Genomic DNA, 21,128 nt, shown 5'->3' with positions numbered 1-21,128 from the left:
GTTTGTTTTGAAGTGGATGCTGCTTGAATGACTAAACTCTCTGGAGTCGGATGTTTATTCAAATATTCAGGATCCGTTCCAGCTGGTCTATATTTTCTTGGAAAATTGCTATCTGCAGCAGCAATGGTTTCTGGTTTCTCCCAGTTTTTCTCCACAGTCCTTTGAAGGGCCCTGTGAAAAGGGAGAACAGGATCCTTCTGAGGTCCCTTGACGATAATATCCGTCATGTCATCTTGTTAAAAAATGGGTGAAGTATTACCCCAACCCATGTATTCAACTACCCTGGTCATAAGACCCCTGTACCCAGCATCTGCATGTTCTGCAGGATCAGGTTTGGCGAACTCTAATTCTGGGGATGTGTCAACTCCACTGGCAGAATGTAGAGTATCACTCAGGTCTCTCATTCTAGATTCCTGGTCAATAAGTTCTTCAGGAACTTGTCTTGTACCATAAGTAACTCCCAAAGGAGTAACTTCGTCTTCTTCTGAAGCACACTCTTCATAGATTGCAGACATAGATTTGAAAAAGTCTGATCTGGGCAAAGGAGTGAATCTCCTTTCTTCCTCTTCAATCTGCTTCGAAGGAAATGGCAAATCCCTCGAAGTTTTCGAGGGTGTCTTCGAAGTCTTCGAAGTTTTCGAAGATGACTTCGATAATGGCGTCGATGACGCATTTGGCTTTGGTGTCGAAATTATCGACGTCGAGGGCGTCGACGAAGTTGTCGAAGTCTTTGACGATTTGTGTTTCTTGGCCGGCACTGGAGAGGTGCTCGACTCTCGAAGATTCTTCAACGGTTTTACGTCGACTCGAGGTTTTTTGTATTCCTCGACGCTACTGGTCTTGGCCATAGTAGCCTTGGACTTCCCTTTGTCGTCCAATGGAGCGACTTTAGGGGTATAGCTTTTTCGAGGTTCTTTCGAGGGGGTCGAGGCCGCATTCTTGAAAACCTCCATCATCTTTTTGCGGAATTCTTCCCACTTACTGGGAGAATCCGATTTAGTCGGACAACGAATTTCTTCGGTCGACTCTGAAGAAGAAGATGATGAGGGAGATCTATGTCTCCTCTTCATTTTTCCAATGACGACGAAGAATGTCTCAATCTACTCCTAGATCGAGATCTCTTCGAGTGCCTATGGCGATCCGATCCCTTAGAATCAGTCGCTTTCTTATGTCTTTTTGACGAAACCTTTTTTGAGGCCTCCCTCCCCACCGACAGTTTACCTCTCCTCTCACGAAGAGCTTTTTCGGTCATCGATTGGCAGGACCCGCAGTCGTCGGTTTGGTGACTGGAACCGAGACACCAGAGACAAATCCGGTGGGGATCGGTGATTGACATTTTAGACCCACAATCTGCACACTTTTTAAACCCAGTTCTGGGTGTCGAAGGTGTCGAAGATGATGTCATTTTCTTCACAGAAAATAGAAGCGCCCCGTTCTCGATAGCGAAGCGATCGGAATAACGGAAATGAAGCAACGGGCGCGGCTCGAGCTACTTATACCATCGGTGACGTCGACAGAGTACGGAGTATGTCGAGGGACAATCGACGCCATGACCTCGAGCACAGCGCCCTCTGCCGAGAATTTTTTTTCCGAAGCAGCGAAGCTGGAGATAACGATTTATCACAAGATGAGGAATACGTGGGAGGACACAATCCATTCGAAAGTATGTTTTCATTGCTGGCTGAAAAATGATTGTGTCGATTGTCTCTTCCTCACCCAGCCATTTGACCGCGAATTGCAACTGCCCGGCTAAATAGTATTTTTGAACGTCCGGCAGCCTAATGCCTCCTTCTTCATAATCTCTCTGTAGAGACTTCATTGCGATCCTGCTTCTCCCCCCTGCTCACAGGAAGTTCCTTGCTATTGTGTTTAGTTTGGTAAAGAAGGCCTTTGGGATACCGTGCGGAATGTTTGTGAAATAATATAGCAGACGTGGGAGTACCACCATTTTCAGGAGGGCCATCATCCCTAGTGGCAGTGTTCTCCAGAAGGTCATACACTTTTGTGTTTTTTCTAGGGCTGCCTGCGTGTTGTATTGGTGAGAGTCTGCGGTGTCATGGTGTATCACTATTCCCAAATATCTGAAGGAGTCAGGTGCCCACGTTAGGCCTAGGTCTAGGAGTTCTGCCTGGGGGACCCATCTCAGTGCAGCTAGGGCGGAAGATCAGAGATTTTTCTTTGTTGATTGCTATACCCCAATTGCTTCCAGGAGGCAGGGCAGACTAGTGCGCAGGTTTCCCACAAACAACAGCATGTCGTCTGCGTATAACGAAATTTGGTGGAGCACTCCATCTATCTCTATCCCTGTGTCTCCATATTCTGCTCTATGAAAGACCGCTAGCGGTTCGAGAGCCAAGATATATAACATTGGTGAAAGTGGGCACCCTTGTTTCGTTCCCCTATGGATTCTCCAGTCTTTTGAGATATGTCGTCCTGTCCTCACCCTGGTCCTAGGTTCCCTATACAGTAGCCTGATCCATCTAAGGAACCTCTCCCCAATGCCAAACTGGGTGAGGACTCTCATCAGCCACCCCCAGTTCACCGAATCAAATGCTTTAACTGTGTCTAGAGACACTATTGCGCATTCTTTTCGCCCCTGGTTTGTTCTATCTATCACGTGGTGTAGTCTACGGAGATTCCATGATGTACTCCGTCCCGGAACATAACCTGTTTGATCGGAGTCTATTAATGTGGGGATTACTTGTTTCAGGCGGTTGGCTAAAACCGCCGTGAGCATTTTGGCGTCTTGGTTGATGAGGGAAATCGGCCTGTATGCGGTACACTTTGTGGGTGGTTTCCCTGGATTAAGGATCGGTACAATTATTGATTCTGACATACAGGTTGGTAATTGTGCGCTTTCATATGCGTCTTGGTATGTCTCCAGTAGTTTTGGGGTGATGGTACTTTTAAATATTTTATAGAACTCTCCTGGGAGTCCGTCCGGGCTCGGGGATTTACCTGTGGGGAGTTCTGCTATTACGCTCGCTATCTCCTCCTCTGTGAGGGGGGCTTCGAGTATTTGGGCTTGCTCTTCTGTTAATTTTGACAGCCTTATCTCTGCTAGCGCGTCAGTTATGTCCTCTGGGTCGACTTCTGGATTAGGGGCATACAATTTTTAGTAGAAGCGCGCAAATAAGTGGTTAATGTGTTCTTAACTCCTGATCTCCGTCCCTGTCTCGTCTTCTAGCACTGTTATGGGTTCTCTTTTATTTTCTTGCTTAGTAAGCCATGCTAGGAGTCTACTAGGTTTATCCTCTTCCGCATGCAATCTTAGATACCTCCCGTAGTTCAACCTTCCCAGTTTCTCCAAGAGCTCTATGCATCTTGTTCTCAACTCCATCAATTCCTTAGGCTGCTCGCCCGCTGCTTGCGCCCTGTATTCCTCTATTTCTATCTGCCTTTCCAGTTTACTAAGTTCTTCTATGGCAGCTCCTTTCAGACCTCCCATTCTGCCAATTGCTGCCCCCCTCATCACAACCTTAAACGCATCCCAGAGTGTGGCGTTACTCTCAACACTTCCTTCATCATGTTCAAAATAGTCATCTATTGCCTCTTGAAGATGTTCCTGAAACTCTCCCTCTCCCAGAGCCTCTGCCTGGAGTCGCTACGTTGGTATTGGGGCTTTCCCATGTGTGTGCCCATGTTGCCAATATTGGGGCATGGTCTGAAAGTGTTCGAGCTCTAATATTAATCCCTGTGAAGTCGTGCAATGACTCAGTGCCCGTGAGTATGTAGTCTATTTGTGTGAATGTTCCGTGAGGTGCGCTATAATGTGTGTACCCTCTCCTCGCCCCGTGTACCTGTCTCCAGGCATCCACCAGCTGCAGACGGTCTAGGGCTCTCTGCAGTTCTATCGCAGGGGATGCTGGCTTCTTGTGCTTGTCATCTAACCTATGAAGGAGCGGGTCCAGGGTGCAACTGAAATCTCCGGCCCAGATGAACGTTGCTTCTCTGTATCGGGCCAGTTTAGGTGTTAGTTTTTTGAAAAATTCCGTCGCTTTGTGATTCGGAGCAAGGGTGTTGATTAGGCATACCTCCTTGTTTTCCAGCATGCCGTGCACTAGCACTAATCTTCCTTCTGAGTCAGTCTCCTTTTTTATGAGTTGGAATAGCACACCTGGGGCGATCCATATCAGTACTCCTCGTGCATAATTTTAGTATGTGGCACTATATACCTGCCCTCCCCATTTTTGATCGACTTTGGACTGTTTCTCTCGTGTCAAGTGTGTCTCCTGGAGCATTGCTATCTTGACCTTCATCTTGTTCAGCCAGGCGTAGACTCGCAGCCTCTTAACGTACGCATTGAGGCCCCTCACGTTCCATGTTGCCATTGTTAACTCATCCCGGCTCATGCGTGTTTGTTGTTCCGGCCTCGTCGTCCCATGGCCTTATACTTGTCCTCTCTTTCCTGCTGTTATTCTCCCCGATGCTGCCCGAAGTCGTCCCCGTAGGACTCTCTTTCCCTGTACCTCGACGGTCGTGTCTCCAAGATCGTTGCTGTATTCTGTACCAGTCACTTTGTGCTGGAGTTTCCCCATTATAGTCTTTGTTGTTTCTTCTGCTGCCAATGCCGTTTTCCAACCATTCATTCAAGTCAATAACCCAAACCATAACTAAAAAACTAACGCCCAGCCACCCTCCCCCTGCTCGGGCCTCGCCGCTTCTCTCGCCGTGCTCCTCTAGGTGAAGCAGACTCGACGCAGCGTGATGCCTTAAAACTGGCATCTGAACTAGCTTTACGCACTTTCCTGGGGCTTGGTTCTTCTCGGCTAGTGCAGCCTGGTGGGGCTGGTCGCTCCTTCATGTTTCCTTTCCTTTTCCTGACTTAATTTAATTTGTTAAATGCTTGCCGTCGTTGTTTCTGGCTATCTGCGGATCCCTTCTCCGGGCTGGTCCCTACCATTATTAGCGTTTCTCTGCTCTTTTTGGGGGATTCCTTGGGCGTCTATCCATGCATATGCCTCCTCCGTAGATTCGAAGAAGTGTGTTTTCCCCTTGTGTATCACCTTCAGTTTGGCCGGGAAGAGAAGCATGTATTGTACCCCCGCTCTTCTGAGACGTTCTTTTGTGGGGCCAAACTGTGCTCTTTGTTTTTGGACCGTGGCTGTATAGTCCGAGTATATGGTGATCCTGGAGGAATTCCTAGTGATCACCCTCAAGAATTCCAGTAGCCTTTCCCTGTCTTTGAAATTCATAGTCTTGGCAATCATGGCTCTCGGAGGGGCGCCCGGTAGAGGTCTCCTAGTTAGTGCTCTATGTGCCTGTTCGACCACAAAGCCCTGAGAAAATGTTCCAGCTCCAATCTCCTGAATAAGCATGTTCTCGACATATTCTGTGGGGTTGTTTCCTTCCTCTCCCTCCAGAACCCCAATTATGCAGACGTTATTTCTCCTTGCCCTTCCCTCTGCATCTTTTACTCTTCGTTCCAGGATCTTGACTTTCTGGAGCACTTCTGTCATTTGTGTCCATGTGATGGCAAAATCTGCCGTATTTTGTTTTATCTGCTGCTCCGTTGTTGTTACTCTATCCGTCAGGTTTCTTGCATCCTGGAGAAGGAGACCCATCTCCACCATGACCTTATCTAGTTTTTGTTCTAGGGACGCATTCAGGGCCCCTATGGCTGTGTCCATCTTGTTTTCAAGAGACGTCTTTAGGGAGGCAATTGCCTCTAGGATCTGTCCATCCTTTCCTTTTTCTGGTTGGTGTAGGGTATTCGCCTCTGTCATTACTGTATCTGGTGGGTTTGGCTGCTTATTGCCCGATGTCTTGGCGAAGGTTTCCATACTAACTTGTTTGGTTTTCCCCTCTGTTTTCTTGTTGGACATTGTCACTATGTGCCTTAGTACAGTACTGTTCTTGTGGCCCTCACCCGCGGCCTGTAGGAAAGATCTGTGTGGGATTGGGTCCTGCTTGGGTGTGGGCTGCTGGTAACTGGTTTCTCTTTGTTCGGCTTTCTGTGGTCTCTTGGTTCCCCTCCTGCCCCTCTTCCCCAGGCTTATGATCTCAGCATGTGTTAGTTCAGCCTTTATCACCACCTGGTGCAGTTCCTCGATGGGTGTTGCCTGGTCTATGGTTCAAGCTATGCGCCTCCGCTTGGGTTTACATGCCAGGAGCCCTCCTCTTCTATAGTATCAGCAAAGGGCCTCGGGCTGGTCAGCCATGGTGTTATAATGATTCTCCATCTGTGTGCGCTCCTCTCCCCGTCCCACAATGCCCCCTTTGTTGCTTGGTATCTCTGCATGTAGAGCGGGGTGGGCACCTCCCGACAGTTTCTTCACCCTCTGTTCCACTGGGCTATGATCACTTCCCAAGAACGGAGGGCTCTGGCCCAGTTTGCCGCTTTTTTTATGGTGGTGCACGCTTTTTGTATCCACCCCACTCCTGCGGTCCTCAGCACTCTCCTGGGGGTTCTCCCAGTTCTTAGGCGTTTCTATGTGCCTGTGGGTGGAATGGGCTCTTCCCAGCCCCTCCTCATCTCTTTTAATAGTGGATTATGATTATTATTCTTCTTCTTCAGGGGGCCTGGATTGCCACATTTTCCATAGTTCTCATGCACTGTGTACCCCTCTCCTTCAGTCAATCATGCTCTCCTGGGGGCTCCCTTTTGTTCCCGGGTGTTCATGCGTTCCCCCAGGGTGGAATGCGGGCCTCCCGGATATCGCCTCACCTATTTTATTGCTGGGCCGTGTTTGTTCCTCTGGAGCGATTCTGAGTCAGCTGTTTCCTGCTGTGTCTCGCCCTCCGTGCCCTCCTATCCCTTTATGGGTCCGCTCTGTCTGCCGGCCCTCCGCTGCTTCCAGGGACGTCCTGCCTTGTGTGTGGGGCTCTGCGGGGGTCGGGGATGGTGCAATCCGCTACGTGGAACCAAGGCACCCGCCCCGTACGTGCTGGGTCTGTGCCAGCAAGCGGGGCTTACTCAGGTCCCTCGGCGCCGCCTCCTCCACGGCCGCTCCGCTCTTACTGTCACGGCCACTCTCCCGCATCTGCACGTCCACCGCTGGTGTTCTTCTCCCCCCTCCGTGCAGCTGGGTCCGCGGCTCCGTCCAGCGGCTTCTCTCTCTCTCCCGTCTCGAGTCGCCGTACTGCAGGGCTTCTCTCAGCAGGCCGCCATCTTGCCTTCAATGATCCATGAGTTTTATACTCTTTTTTCGTCCCGATCCACGGTCTGATTCTTCGCCGGATTTTGATCGAGTGATTAATGGATCTTCCGACGCCTGCCAGTGAAGTTTAAATCCAATTAGGTCAGTTTTAAGCGGATTCTAAACAGGATCTTACAGGAGCTTCCCTGTAGTGCATCTTAACGCATGGCCACTTAGCCACGCCCCCTGTATACATAACCTTGAACTTAATTATATAAAGACTGTGCTTTAACTAATACAGTGTGCGGACATTCCTTTGTGGGGCTTGGGGACTACACTGTACTTAAGAACCAGCCTGCATCACCTCCTGACAAGCTAGGCCTTGATTGCTTGTCTATTCCTACCATAATAGAGAATCTTGGCTGGGGTCCTCTGTGCCTCTCCTCTACCATATAGAGAGCAGAAGTACAGACCCCCCTCCAGTCTTTACAGTATGGCCCGCTATGAACTCCTGTAGTATTAGATGATTAGGCTCAGCTTTTGGAGGCCACGATCTCCGAGACAGAAGATGCTTTGGATAACATAACAGTTGAAGTGCAAGCCGTTAGGTCAGTGGCCCTTCAGAATAGGATGATGCTAAACATGATGCTAGCTGAGCACTGAGGGGTCTGCGAAATCATATGGTCTTCCTGCTGCTCTTATGCACCAGACGTACATACCTTTGTGCCTGAGTCTATCCAAAGGATGTATGGGATTGGTTCCCAAATACACAAAGACACCAGCTCATGGGACATTTTGCATTCTGTTTGGGGTTCCTTTAGCCTATGGGGCTGAAAAATAGGAATGTTGCTCCTTACAGTGTTTCTACTAATTTAGGATGCTGCCTCTTTGTTAATTGCTTGCTAGTATGCTGCCAATGGCTAGCCCAACTGTGTGCCCCTCATCCAAACCCTGTTGCCAGAGGCAATGCCTTAATGATGCAACTATACAAGAGATGATGCAGATAGACATTACTGAGAGAGACATTATTGGTGCCGCTCTTCCTCCTCCGCCTTCCCCTCACACTGTTGGTTAATACACTAACTATGTGTAACATGTGATTGTTCATAAGGGCTGTTTGTGGAAAATTGATTCTGTATTATATGACCATTAGTTATTGCATTGTAAACTGCTAAAGCCATTTTTAATGATTTTCTAACCAATGACGGGTCGTGCCTCGCAATGTATTTACTGTGCGCACAATGCACAATGCATGCCCCAGTCAGAAACTTGCTTGGCTAAATGAGTAATACAAAGATGTGAACTTTAGACCCTGCTAGTCTGAACATTAGGACATTACAGATGTCATTATTTTTGTTGAACTTTCTCAAGATGTTTCCTTAAGTAACTGCAAATGCTAGGGCTAAGCATACATAAATAAATGCCTGACACAGACTTCCTGTTTCTCAAGAAGCATGCTAGCTGTTACAGGAAGCTGTACTTTCGCACAGAGCACATGCTATTTTGAACCAACTGTAAAGAATGAACCATAAATCTGTAATACATATTGCTTACGTGCAAAGTATATTTCCATGCATAAAATCTTGACACAAAGAATGTCTGTGCTGACTTAGCATGATAACAAACACACACAATTTCTACAGCTTTGCACACAGCGTCTGGAAATTAAGGTATACATATGTAACCATTTTTCATTGACATCAGAGAGACTTACGAAGGCTTGCCTATCGTGTCTTTCCCACTTAAGTGACTAAGGGCCTCATTACGACCCAGGCGGTAATCGTCCGTCATTACCGCCATGGCGTAATGAGCGTTTACGCCGTGGGCCGATGGCGTAAAGAGCGCCACATTACGACCCATCGCGCACGAGCATTACGCCATGGTGGTAATGCAATTAACGCCATGGCGGAAAAGGCCCCTACCGGCATCGTAAAGTGAGCAAGGTGCACTTCCGCCACCGTAAGTAGCGGCCACCGTAAGTAGCGGCCACCGTAATTTGCGGCGGCCGTAAAAAGCAGAACCGGAAATAGCGTCATCGCGCCGGAACGGGAAACAGCCCATCGGCCATCTTTAAAAACACAATCCATTGCCATCCTACCGAACAACACCAGACCCAACCCTGACACCTGTCCCAACCTATCACCCACCCATCCAAGTACCCGAAAATGCCTAAATCTGTGAAAAAGGCATGTGACCGCCAGCGCCAGGAGAGATTCAGCCGGGAGGAACTCTGCATGCTTGCGGAGACCCTGCAAGACAACGCAGGTGTCGTTTTCTCCCCGGAAATTACCAGGACAGCGATAGGGAAGAAGAAGGCCATCTGGGCCCTGGTGGCTGAGCGCGTCAGCGCGGTGGGGACCGTACCCCGCACCCCACAGCAGTGCAGGAAGCGCTGGGATGACCTACGCATACGGGTCAGAGCCGTCATCTCAGCAAACCGCAACCTTGCCCTGGGTACCGGTGGAGGGTCGGAATCCCCCCTAAAACTCGAACCGTGGGAGGAGATCTGTGCAACCACGATTGGCATGGAATCCATTGAAGGCGTCGGAGGGATGGAAATGGGAGCTCCGACATCAGGCGAAGAAGGTAGGTGCCTCAAACAAGACATGCCATAGTCACTGCAGTCCAATCATGTGTAGCACAAGGTTGCCCTAGAGTGTAAATGCAACACATATCAACACTGCCCATAGCCACATGCAAGCACCACCCTGTATACACTGCTGGCACCCGCATACCTGCATCCACATTCCACACTGAAAGGAGACAACCTGCTTGGCACTGCCTGAAATCTGCCTCATCTACTGACCAGAATAATGTCAATATTGTCATTCCAAAGTCCGCAGACCCATCAAAAACTCCCTCCCTCCTTTGCTCCACCACAGGCACAGATTCACACCCAGAGGACCAGGACACCCCTGCGCCGAAAGAGAGCCAAGAAGGCCATCAATAACGTCCCTGCACCCTCAACCTCAGCTGCAGTGAGGCAGACCCCACTACAAGCAGGTCCCACTGCAAGCACACCGGACGTCCCACCGGCAAGCACCCCTGTAGGCAGCAGGCCAGCAGCAGCTGCTCCACCTCCACCGACATTGCCTGCCACAGAAGGCACGGGGTCAGCGGCCAGCAGCAACATCGGTGAGACAGCTGCAACAGCTGCATGTTCAGACTCAGACATGGAGCCCGAGGTCAGAAGCCCCACTGACCTACTACATTCCCCCTGTTTCTCAGACGCCAGCCCCCATGAGGATCACACACAGGGGCACACAGAGGTAGAGGAGTGGCCTTCCACCCCATGCCCTGTCCACACTCCACAGGAGGGGAGCAGCCCCTCCATCACTCCACCAGCACTGGCCATGGGCCATCAGGGCCAGCAGTCCCTCGAGGACATCACAGAACGGCAGCATCAACTGTCCACGATGCTGAATGAGCATGCCGCGGAATGTGTGGGGGCTAGGTCTACCATTGAACAGGCACGGAGACCCTAAGGGCTGAAGTAGCACAGAGCACTGCCACCCTGAGGGATGCCATGCAGGCCATGTCCAGGGACATCTGTGCTGAACTTGCCGCCTTGCGTCGTGCGCTCACTGAGCACACCCACACCCTACAGGACGTGCATGCACAGGGGCAGCCAGGGACATCCTCCACTGCCAGTTCTGCACATAGCAGCCCCGTGCGACGTTCCGGACGTAACCTGCGCTCCACAGCCAGGGGTGCCCCGGGGGCCGGGAGAGGGGGCTTGTGACAGCCTGTGGCCACTGTCACAGGCATCTGTTGACACCTAGAGGGGGTGTGTTGGGGTGTGCAGGGGGGAGGTGGTAGGGGGTGTGTTGGGGTGTGCAGGGGGGAGGTGGTAGGGGGTGTGTTGGGGTGTGCAGGGGGGAGGTGGGAGGGGGTGTGTTGGGGTGTGCAGGGGGGAGGTGGGAGGGGGTGTGTTGGGGTGTGCAGGGGGGAGGTGGGAGGGGGTGTGTTGGGGTGTGCAGAGGGGAGGTGGGAGGGGGTGTGACACGACATTTCATAGTTTCAATACACTTTTTTCTTTCAAAAAAAGTAATGTGTGGACATTTTCATTGCGTATGTGTGCTTTATTGGTGTACAGTCCACAGTGTGCATGTCCCAGAGACACACAGTGCCCCAAGTGCAGTCTCCATGTGATAAACACCAGCCGTGTGTGCTAGAAGCAGTGGTCGATGATACTTTGGCGCATTGCACGCCCCTCCTGTGCATCGCCTCCTCCATGGGGTGCCGCCCCATCTGCACCCTCCTCATCCTCATCGTCAGGTGGTTGCAGTTCTGCGTCAGGGGGCAGGGGCACATTCCGTCTGACGCACATATTGTGTAGCATGACACATGCCATGACGATCTTTGCCACCTTCTCATGGCCATACAGGAGTGCCCCACCAGTCCTGCTGAGGCTTCGGAACCGTGCCTTCAATAGGCCGAATGTCTGCTCTATGACCACACGAGTACGTGTATGTGCACGGTTGAAGTCCTCCTCGTGCTGGTTCTGCGTGTTCCGGACTGGTGTAAGGAGCCACCTCTTCAGGGGATAGCCTGCATCACCTGTATGTAGGCGAGAATGTATGTGCCAGTCATGTCGTCTGATCAGGAACATGATGTTCCACCATGGCTCGCATCCAACTGTTACTTTGGCTCACTTCTACATGCACTGATTGATTCACACAATGCAACCAGTATATGCTCATGGCTCCCATGACCTGTTTTGCATGCCATCACCCAATGTATGCAGAGGGGTTGTGTGCATTGTGAGTGCCCATCCTCTGTCTCCGTTCTCTGTGTTACTCACAGCCAGGTGGAGTATGCATCATCCCCCTCCCCTTTCTGCCAGGTGGAGTATGCATCACCCCCCCCCCCTTTCTGCCAGGTGGAGTATGCATCATCCCCCCCCCTTTCTGCCAGGTGGAGTATGCATCACCCCCCCTTTCTGCCAGGTGGAGTATGCATCACCCCCCGCCCCTTTCTGCCAGGTGGAGTATGCATCATCCCCCCCCTTTCTGCCAGGTGGAGTATGCATCACCCCCCCCCCCTTTCTGCCAGGTGGAGTATGCATCGGTACGTCATTCACCTGCCCACTTCCATGACATTGGACTCACCGAGTAGCCAGGATCTTGGCCCTGCATGTCGCTCCATGTAGCGTGGTATTGGGGAGTTCCTCAGGACCATAGAATCATGGGTTGATCCGGGGAATCGGGCACAACAATGTGTGATGATCTTGTTGGAGTCACAGACCATTTGCACGTTGATTGAGTGGAACTGTTTCCGGTTGCGGTACGGTACCTCCATGGCACGTGGAACCACCAATTCCACATGGGTGCAGTCGATGGCACCAATGCAACCGGGTATGCCGGCTAGTGCATGGAAACCCACTTTGGTGTTTGCAATCTCCTGGGCAGTCCGTGGTAATGAGATGTGGTCGTCTGTGTGCTTGAGGAGGGCATAGAGCACTTGGATGAGTGTTCGTGAGAATAATGGTTGTGAAATGCCATGCAGGTGCCCCACTGTGTGCTGGTAGGTGCCTGTGGCCAGGAAGTGGAGTACAGACACTACCTTCAGTAGGGGGGGGGATGGCGGTTGGACTTTCTATCATGCTGACGATGTTGTTGTGTGTCATGTCTACGATGGCGGTGATGGTGTCCCGGTCCAAACGGTACAGGGTGTGGATCTGCTCAGCAGTGAGGTTGAATGGATTGGCTCTGATGCGTGGGATTGGGGGCTGCCTGCGTGGTGGCACTGGCTGTGCTGGTGGGGCTTGCTGGGCCTGCCTTGCCCTCCTTCTCCTCCTGCGTCTCCTCTGTGCTGCCTGTTGTTGTTGTTGCTGTTGTAGCACATGCATTGCTATCAGGTCCTCCAGCCCCAACATTGCTAGTCGTATTGGTATCATTGTGGAGTGTGACTGGGTGTGGGAAGGGGTGGGGTGTGCTCTTTTTGTACTTCCTGAGTCTGTATTGCCTTCACCTGTGCTGTTTCTGTGCACCTGTGGCAGGTGCATTCACTTAACATGGCCCTTTACGGTTGGTTCGCGATGGCGTTATTAGCGCCATGGCGGTAAGGTACTTAACGGGCTGGGTGATGGCGTTAGGTGCATGTCACTTGGGTTGGCATTTGCGTACCTTTCCGCCATGGCGCTAAGTACGGTGTGGGCGGTCGCGTGCGCGCACCCTTAGCGCAGTTAGCGGCAGCGTTAACTACGATGCCGCTAATGGCATCGTAGTTAACGGTCACGGGTCATGATCGGACCTGGCGGAAAACGATGGCGGTAACCATTTACCGCCATCGTTTTTCACTTAGCGCCAGGGTCGTGATGAGGCCCTAAATGTGGTTTGCAGAAATGCAACTTTTACCTCTGTGTTGGACTCTCATTCTGTTTCCTTTCATTCTTTCCAGACGGGGGTGAACCCAGAGTGTATTTGTAACTGTTTACAGACCTAGGTCAAGAAATGTGGTTTTGACTAATAGGGACAATGAATCAGATGCATCAGTAAAACCAAGATTAAAATTTACCAAAATGAGAATTCTTGCTTTCGGTTTGAGACTGGCTGATATCTGATCACTTAGTTTAAGCAGGAAATCAGGCATGCTGTGTGGGGTACTGTATATGAGAAAGATGTTAACTGTGTCCATTTCCAACTTTTCCCATATTACTTCACAGTGTGCTACAGTGATATGCTCTACCTTCCCGATCTGTAGAAACGTGCCATAAATCAAGGCCACTCCACGCCTTTTCCATTCAATTGGTCAACTCTCAATATATTGAACCCCACAGACACTTCAAGTGTGAGTGCGGGTCCTGCGCCATGCAACCATGATTCCGTAATAGCACACAGATCAATTTTGTGGATGCTAATATGGTCAGCTACCTCAGTAGAATGTTTAATGAGGGACCTTTTATTGTGTATTGTTCTGTCTTGCCCTGCTGCAAGAGATATTGGCCCTCATTACGACCCTGGCGGAGAGGGGTTTACGCCAGCGTAATGCATGGCGTACCTCTCCGCCAGATTAGGACTTTCCGTAGCGCCATGGTGATTTTTACGCCCGGATTTTCCGGGCGGAAAAATCCATGGCGCTACGGGACCCCTCGTTAATTACGCCACCGTAATCTACGGTGGCGTAATTAACGCCTTCCCCACTCCCATTATACCCTATGGGGCAAAAATGGGAATGGGGAAGGGTAAATGGGGATTGGGGACTTACCGCCCCGCCAAGGTCGGAATGGGGCGGTAAGTCCGCCAACCCCCATGGCGGAGTTGGCAGCTCTGCGCCAGGGTCCATGGTGCAAATTGCACCATGGATCTCCGCCAGGGTCGTAATGAGGGCCATTGTGTCTGAAGGGGAGCTTGTTAAAGCAATTTCATGTGTGATAAGGTTGGAGGCATGTGGGTCGGGGGCTGTAATATGAGCAAAAGCCATCAAGGATTCTACGTTACAAGCTTCCTCTTTACCCATTGCCATATTACCCAACAATATTGGCACATATAAGATACTAGCACAGTCAGACGGTGCCTGTAGAGGAGATAATCATAGTTTCCTGGTTGAACTGATCCAGAGCTGTGTTCATGCGCCCGGGCAATTAATCTACTTTACCACACGCTCTGGAGTGATTAGAAGTAAACGAGATGAGAGGGTCGATAGATGTGAATAAGGAAGGAGAAGAATTTTCAACCACCTGTTTATACACTAAGATCATGGGAGATTGCACAGCGAGTATTTTGTGAAATTACCCGGCGAGCTGGTGTCAGACCCATTTTTTGATATTTCTGGAGAATTTCTAATGCTCTACTATTCCGGCACAGAAAAGCAGAGACAGACAAATCCATTCGAGAGAAAAAAGTGGGATGCAGAGACCCGTCGCCAACCAGCGAAAACCGGTCTCCTCGATCGTGCCAGCGTTAACATGCCGCCGATGTGAAGAAGGTCAGGGAAGCTGGGAAGTGTGTAGTTCAATATAACTACACCCGAACGGCTGAACAAAACCGGCTTGGAGAGTGCAAAGCACGTTGCCCCAGAACTGATTAGGTATTATCCTGCAAGGATGTTAATATTCAGAGCAAGTTCACAATAATAGCAAATTTTGACAAAGTGTAGAATTTCAACTCGTGGATGGAAATGCAAGGTATCAAAATACAATGTACAGCACACACATCAAATTCAGGCAAATTCAGGCACTTAAATGCCAATGAAGATTAAGACGCAAGAGGAAGGACTCTTTGGAGCTAATTTTTAATGCCCCTTCAGCGTAGATGGAGGGGATAAAGACAGGCCTAACAGAGTTACGCCCGGCTTAATGTCTCCATTCACACTCGGGGGACTTTCATTGTTTTTGAAGGCAGAGGGTAGAGTCGTAATGGATGTTACGTTTCTGCCTCCCGTTCAGATCTGCCTAGTCTCTGGGTTAAGCCCGGAGAGTCCGGGTTTCCAGGCTCTTCTCAGGGTCTCCGGGGGAGAGCGCTTAGTCTACAGGATTTCCAGCAGTGCCACAAACTCCACCCACACCTCCATGTGATTGGCTAAAAAAAGGACAAATCACATGCAGGTGGGGTGGAAACCTAGTCTGGTGCACAAATCCCGCCCCTATGTGGCGTCCTTATCAGGCCCAATCAACGACATAGTATTCTTTTAATACAGGTGGGCAGAGTCTAATGGGTGGTTAGGCGTGGCAGGTGGGTGGAGTCTTATGCAGGGGTGTGCATTGCCTTGCATGATGTAAATCTAAGTTTAAAAAAAATCTATTTCCAGTTTTATTATCATTTTCACATAAACTACACCATCTTGACAGGTAACCTGTGGCTTCATGAAACAATTTGAGCCCCTCCCCCGAATGTCCCCTCCCTGCTCCCAACAACAGTCTCCGATACAACTACATCCAGTGGTTGGATATGGCTCTTCAGGTGCATATCATCGGGAATTGGTAACAAACGTATTTAGTAAAGAAGGGGAGCCATGCACCCTCAAAGTCAGTTCTCGATTCATCGATCAGATAGGTCAGGTACTCCATTTCATAGATGGCTCTAACTTTCTGCAACCATTCTCTCTCTATAGGGGACCTTCTCCTTTTCCAAAACTGAGCAATACAATTCCTGGCTGCCAATAATATGCGTACCATCACTACCATGTGCCCCCTCCCTTCCTCCATCTCGTCCCCCTCATACACTCCAAACAATAACAACCAGGGTGTAAGCTTCCTGTTAATCCCATCAATCCCTCTGATCCAAGAGAGGACCTCCTTCCAGTATTCATGTATATGTGAACAACCCCACCACATGTGGTATAGTCTGCACCCGGCTGGCAGGATTTCCAACAGCTGGAATCCGCCCTGTGATACATTTTAGCTAGAGTCAGAGGCGGGTAGTGCCACCGATGAAACAGCTTAATTTCTTGCATTCTGTACTGGAGTGAGACTGAGGAATATGGCACTTGCGTGCACATTTTAGCCCACAGACCCTCATCAATATCCTTACCAAGGTCTCTTGTCCATTTCTCCCTTGACGGCAGGGGTCAGTGGACTCGGCTCTCTACACATTTTATCTATTGGACTGCTGAACCCCCTGCTGCATAGGAGCAGTGTCCTAAAAGAGGTCAGCTCCCACCCACAATTAGTACCCCACCTCGGATCCATAAGTACGCCCTTAAGTTGCAGGTAGGTAGTGGAAGATCGAGAGCTTCCCAATATGCAGGCATTGCTCCAACCTAAAGAGACAAAGTTCCCCTTGGCCCATAACCTGCCTGCCCTACTGAGGCCAGCCTCATACCACAACTGATACTGCAGTGGTTCCACAATGAGATCTCTTAATGGGAGAGCCCATATACAGCTCGAGGGAGAGGGCCAGGTCGATAGGCACCTTGCATTGCTACATTCCTGTCACACCGACCAAAACACTGCCAAACTGGGTGCCCCAACACTATTGGGAATTCGTGCCTGGGGCACCCACATCCATTCCTCTAGAGTGACAGGGGCCAGTACTGAGTTGTTCATGTGGACCCATTAGTTTGTTGAGCTCAGATCCATATGCTCCACCATGATAATCAGCTGGGCTGCTTTATAATAGAGGAGGAGGTAGGTCTAGAAACCCCACTCCCTCTGCCCCAGGCAGTATGAGCACCCTTTATGCTATTTTCAGCCTCGCTCCTGCCAAGAGAAAACTGAGAAGTGCTCTTTTGATTCTATTAAAGAAGGACAGGGGCACCACTATAGGTAACATCTGAGAGTAGGTTTGGGAGCACCATCATCTTGATACATTTGAGTTGTGCCATCCATAAGAGTACGAGTCCCTCCCAGAGCCAAAAATCCTCCTGTATGTTGTCCCAAAGCAGGAGGAAATTGGCAGCAAAGAGATCCTTTGGGTCTTGAGCAATCTCAACTCTCAGGTACCGAAACCCTTCTGTTTGCACTCGGAACGCTAGCCACAGAAAAGTAGTTTATATCCTCAGTACCGAGTTCTTCCCCCATGAAGGCCACCAATTTCTCCAGGTTCATTTTAAAACCTGACAGTGTCTCGTACCTGTGAAGCCCCTGTGAAGCCCCTCCAATAGTCGTGGTATGGAGACCTGCGTGTTGGTAATATACAGCAAGACGTCATCTGCAAAGAAGCTTCATTTATATTCCACTTCTCCCACCCTGACTCCCGAGATCCCCATGTCTTCCCTCACCGCTATTGCCCAGGGCTCCATGATCAGGGCATAGAGGAGAGGAGGTAAAAGGCAGCCCTGCCTGGTACCCCCCCAGAGCGGAAACACCTGCAACTCCTCCCCATTTACCACCACTCTGGCTCTGAGTGACCAATAAAGCACAGAGATCCAACTCCCCCACCTCGGCCCCATTCCTATGTAGGAAACGACCCCCTTCAAGAAACCCCAGGAAATCAGATCAAATGCCTTCTCTGCATCGAGTGACAGAACCAGGACCCCCTTCGGCCTCACCTGCGGCGAGGACAATGCATGCATGGTTTTGCGGAGATTGTCAGTCCCCTGCCTATTCAAGATAAACCCTCCAATCTGGATGCCAGAACTCTAGCGAATATCTTGGCGTCCACACTGCGCAACGGGATGGGCCGGTAAACTGAGCACTGTATATGGTCCCTCACTGGTTTCGGTATGGCCACGATCCTGACCTCCAGAAAAGAAGGCGGCACCCCCCCCGTACCCTGTAGCATTAAAACGCTTAGCCATGGGTCTCACTAGGACTTCATGAAACTGCTTGTGGTGAATCTGTCTTCCCCTGGCGCCTTGCCTGCCTTTAGCTGACGATTACCAAGGCAACCTCCTCCCCCGTGATCGGAGCCTTCAACATAGTCCTTGTGTCTACGCGTAAAGCAGTTCGAAGTAGTCTGCAAAGCAATCGGGGATGCCCCCTGTGGTCCTACCAGATTCCCATCTGCCTGTCGGATCCGGGCCACCCTCCTTTGCTCCTGCACCCACGGACCCTATTTGCCAGGAGCGTACACACCCGTTATCCCTGTTCATAGTATCTTTGCTTGGTATACCTCATCTTCTTCACCACTTCCCCTATTAGGAGTGTGTGAAGCTCTTGCATCTTTACCCTCATTGTGCTCAATAGTCCATACCTAGTGCTCAATAGTCCCTCCCTATCGCACCCCCTCTGGATAAGTTGTGCCCACAAACGTTGCAGTTCCTCTCTTGCTCTACTCTCCATTAAACCTCACTCCCTCTTCTTCCTGGCCCCTTCCGTGATGAGGAGCCCCCGCAGTGTGGCAGTGGTCGCCTCCAACGCTGTAATCAATTGTACCTTCCCCGTGTCATTTGTCTCAAAAAAGTCCTCAATCTCCTCCCCCAGGAATTTTCTGAAAAGCCAATCCCTCAAGAGGGTATCATTATACCTACAAAAGGAGGTCTTCCGATATTCCTCTGTGACTATCCAAGTAGCTGAGACCATCTCATGGTGCGACCAGGTAACCACCTCGACCCTGGGTTCAGTCATGGTGCCTACCTGCTCCTGGGGTACTAATAGGAGATCAATTCTCGTGTTTGTGCTGTGGGGGGAGGCAAATGTACACCCCACCCACCTGAGGAAAGTGGTATCGCCATATGTCTACCTAGAAATTATCCCCCAACAGGCCTGCCACCGACCACCATTCCTTCTCCAGATCCGCAATAATGTTAAAGTCTCCCCCCAGAATGATCGACCCCTCCACCACATCTGGGCTGTGTTCGGCGCATACAGCGTGCTCAATGTGAACCTCATTCCCTCATAGATCCCCTTCACTGCAAGAAATCTACCTCCAAGACCCCTCTTAGTCTGCACCTCCTTCAACCGGAAGGATTGCCTAAGGGCCGACCCCAACCCCTCCTTCTTGCATTCTTTATGCGATGCTCAAAACGCCTGCCCCATCTCACCAAGCGGTCTGTCCCACGTCTAAAATGAGTTTCCTGTAAAAAGTTAAATCGACAAGTGAGCCTTGCAGAACATATTTTACATTAAAATTCTCCTATTTGGTGAATTGAGCCCCTTAAAATTCAGGGTGGCCACTTTCAGCTTAGGCATGGCTCCCTTCAAGCGTTATCCTCATTGGCCCGATTCCCGGTTCGATCTCTTCCATGTCGATAGACCACAAAAATCTGCATGAGAGCATTTCCCCTCCTTCCTCCCTCTACTTCTCCCTCTCCCGCAGCCTCCCACCATGAATCCTGAACTTGTGAAGCAACCCAACTCTCAACATTTCCCAACTAAACAGGATAACACAGGGAACTAGTAGGAGACACCTGGGCATACCCAGGTCACTAGGCCGATTTGGAGACCTTCCCCCAGCGAACAACAGTATTATATACTTTTCCTAGCTACGCTCTCCCCTTCTTTCTTTATCACACTCAAGGTACCACAGGCTGCCTTGTCTCTCCGTTCACCTCAGGGTCCCAGGCTGTGAACCCGCCACCTTTTTGACCTGTTGGCACTGCCGTCTTTCCTTTGTCCTTTCAGTTCGGCAAATGAGCTTCAAAACCTCTCTCTCAGTTGGCGCTGACCTTCATTGTCCTGTGGCGCGCTGTCCCAGTGCAGTTCCCGGAGAAGTGAATCTGCCTCTTCTCCATGTTTGATTTCATAACGCTCCCCCTTGTACTCAGAAGGAGAGGGCAAAGGGGAATCTCCACTGGTATCTCACCCCTCCCTCCTGAAGCCATCTTGTCAGGGGTCTGCACTTGCGTCTCTGATCCAACGTGCATGAGGAGAGGTTCTGAAATATCTTCATTCGGCGTCCTTCCCATTCCAGAGTGTCCAACTCCCAGGCCTTCCGTAAGATCTCCACCTTTTCACTATGGTAGTGAGAGTTTACCACCACCGACCATTGCCCCTCTCTTGCCCCTGCTCCTCTGTGTACCCTGTCAAGCCTAATCTCACGATCATGCGCAGGCCCAGGGATCTTCATCAAAAGGTGCCCCACCATCCTTTCGAGGGCCGTAGGAGTTTCAGTGTCCGAGGCCAGCAGCCCCGATATTCAAAGGTTACTGCTTCTCTCCCTGTTTTCAGCATCATCTAACTTACTCCCGGCTTCCCTCTCTTTGGCCTTGAGTTCCTTAATTCTTGCTTCAAAGCCCACCTCCATAAGGTGAGCAGTCGTCTGTGTGTGCTCCAGGTCCTCCACCCTATCTTCCACTTTCGTGATGCGCTTGGTGACTGCCTGGACGTTGTGTTGCAGGCAGCCCAAACCTCCATCGCCAGCCAAGCCACAAACCCTCTTCTACCTCCCAGCCATTTTCCACTGTGGCCGACCAAATAGACTGGGGGTATGGCTTCCCTAGTTATGCCTCTGCTTGGGGGCAGCCAAGTCTTCTCTCACTGTCTCTTGTTTAGAGCAGCCCCTCTGCAGCGCATTCCAATTCCATTCCACGTCTCTGCTGGACCAACTCCACTCTGGTTATTGTAGTGCACACATGGTTCAACGCCTCACTTGGTGCCTATACCGGCAAATCCCCACTCTCCTCAGCTGTGATCTGCCCCCAAGCACTGGGCCTGCACTGGCCCCCTCCTGCAGAAGTCTCCCCCGCAGGCTGCCCAGGCCTCCGGCCCCCTTCCTTCACCAATCC

At 50.6% G+C, this 21,128-nt stretch overlaps 1 protein-coding gene across 1 annotated transcript in view; it reads right to left on the bottom strand.

The window, feature by feature from the left end:
- Positions 1 to 21,128, bottom strand: part of LOC138582452 (uncharacterized) — a 1,938,885-nt gene that overhangs the window by 694,693 nt on the left and 1,223,064 nt on the right. The window lies entirely within an intron of this gene.

The sequence above is a fragment of the Ambystoma mexicanum genome, chromosome 1p (assembly GCF_040938575.1).
Source record: "Ambystoma mexicanum isolate Mex_15411 chromosome 1p, UKY_AmexF1_1, whole genome shotgun sequence".
NCBI lineage: Eukaryota > Metazoa > Chordata > Amphibia > Caudata > Ambystomatidae > Ambystoma > Ambystoma mexicanum.
This window is presented reverse-complemented; position numbering and strand designations above follow the sequence as displayed.